This window comes from Vigna unguiculata, unplaced genomic scaffold (genome assembly GCF_037176805.1).
Source record: "Vigna unguiculata cultivar grain cowpea cultivar isolate G323 ecotype 2 unplaced genomic scaffold, ASM3717680v1 ptg000036l, whole genome shotgun sequence".
NCBI classification, from domain to species: Eukaryota; Viridiplantae; Streptophyta; class Magnoliopsida; order Fabales; family Fabaceae; genus Vigna; species Vigna unguiculata.
Window position 1 is genome coordinate 112,501 of NW_028196680.1, and position 2,500 is coordinate 115,000.

The window sequence follows — 2,500 nt, forward strand, 5'->3', positions numbered from 1 at the left end:
CGGAGTTCTAGCGGGGCCTCCCCTTGCTTCCAACAACCCAAGAGTCCATAGTATTCGGAGTTCTCGCGTGGCCTCCCATTGTTTCCAACAACCCAAGAGTCGGTCGTATTTGGAGTTTCACATCGCTTCCCAGGAAGCCAACAACCAAAAGGTCGGTCGTATTTGGAGTTCAGTATTCGCTTCAGTCGATTCCAACTTCCCAAAAACCTGCCTTCTTCGCAGTTCGGCTAAGTCTCCCTCGTTTCCAACTTTCCTCTAAGTTGCCCTCCTCGCAGTTTGGCCAAGTTCACTCTTTTCCAGCGTCATCCCCCCAAGTTGCCTTGGGCGCAGTTCGGCCTAGTTCACTCTTTTCCAGCATCATCCCCCCAAGTTGTCTTGTTCGCAGTTCGGCCTAGTTCACTCTTTTCCAGCGTCATCCCCCCAAGTTGCCTTGTTCGCAGTTCGGTCTAGTTCACTCTTTTCCAGCATCATCCCCCCAAGTTGCCTTGTTCGCAGTTTGGCCTAGTTCACTCTTTTCCAGTGTCATCCCCCCAAGTTGCCTTGTTCGCAGTTTGGCCTAGTTCACTCTTTTCCAGTGTCATCCCCCCAAGTTGTCGTTGCCAACAACCCAAGAGTCCATAGTATTCGGAGTTCTAGCGGGGCCTCCCCTTGCTTCCAAGGACCCAAGAGTCCATAGTATTCGGAGTTCTAGCGGGGCCTCCCCTTGCTTCCAACAACCCAAGAGTCCGTAGTATTCGGAGTTCTAGCGGGACCTCCCCTTGCTTCCAACAACCCAAGAGTCCATAGTATTCGGAGTTCTAGCGGGGCCTCCCCTTGCTTCCAACAACCCAAGAGTCCGTAGTATTCGGAGTTCTAGCGGGGCCTCCCGTTGCTTCCAACAACCCAAGAGTCCATAGTATTCGGAGTTCTCGCGTGGCCTCCCATTGATTCAAACAACCCAAAAGTCCATCTTCTTCGCAGTTCAACATCGCCTCCCTCGTTTCCAACAGGCCCAAAGGTCGTCTTCTTCGCAGATCCACGAAGAGCTCATCACGATTTGCCACATTCCATTTCCCACGGGTTGTCAACAACACTTTCTCACACTTCCCGCAATCGAGTACGTGCATGACATGCCAAAGCACATCTTATTTGCCTTCCATCGCACTCAAGACGACGGGTTGTGGAAGAACGATATTGCTCACAACAAGTTCAAGGACAACGTCTCAATCAAGGGACACAACCGAATTATGTTAACTGGGTCGCTAAAGTAAACCCGAGTTCATATAATGCACCGCATCCAAAAGAACTAGCCACAACACGTGCATCACTGAGATGTTTCACTAGATGGAACACGTGCGTGACATTAGGATCCTCCAACACCTCTTCGTGATGGAAAGATAGAATTCGAAGCAACCACAGAAGTACCGTCTAGTGGGTAGGCAACACAGGGACTGATCAACCAATATCACCCAAGGCAACGGGTGAAAATGGAAGAGATGCATGCTTGACCGTTCGATACGCAAGGCATGGAGCCAGCCAGCAAGTGCATCTCGATTACAACTCACACACCCTCACGTTCGCAAGACACCACACCACAAGACGGTCCACCCCCCACCTACCATGGGCAAGCAAGCAAATGGAAACATCAAGTGACGCATGGTCAAGCATCGCTAGGCATGAAAATAACTTTCCACAATATCCGAGGGACTAGCTGCCGAGCTAACCAACGATCAGTGACGACCGTGTGTTGGTATTAATAAAGCTCAACAACTATGAAGAGGCTAGTTGTGCCATGATAAACATGCTAACGCACGCACCACGTGAGGGGGGAGGCCTCATCAAGCTCCCTTTAAAACCTGCCAGTGTGGAGCTGGCCGGCTCAAGGAGCACTCCCCCCCTATAAGAGGTTAATATGCAAAAGGCAAAATTGTACAAGTAGATACACTTTTTTTGAGCAGACATAAGTCCATATCTCGGGCTACACTTCGAATTTTGATGCGATTTTTTGCAGTAATTCGTAGAATAATGGTATCTCCTTGCTCACCAAATTTCATAATTTTTCTCCAAGGGGAACTATTTTTTTTATTTTTTTTACTTACCGGGTATGTGTAAAATCGGGAAAAATAGAAAAGCACATGTAGACTTCGAATTTCGACCTCATTTTTTCCAGTCCACCACTAAACAATATCAGGAACCTCCCCACAAAATTTCATTCAGTTTGGCCAAGGTCTTAAATTTGACAAATTTTGGCACCAAGCTATCTAGTCGCGGTGCACCGACCAACTTGGCCAAGTGCAAAATGCATCCAATTCAAAACTTTTGTGCACCAACACTTTTACAGTACTCATTTGGGGACATTTGGAGGCCTTTCCAACCCTCACATCTCAAAAACCACGAATTTCATTTTTTCACAAAACTCCCCACCAAGCCTTCTAGCTATGCCGCGGTGCACCGCCAACATTGGCCATGTGCAAAACCCTCCGAACTCAAAACTTTCGTGCACCAAGAATTTCATGGTATT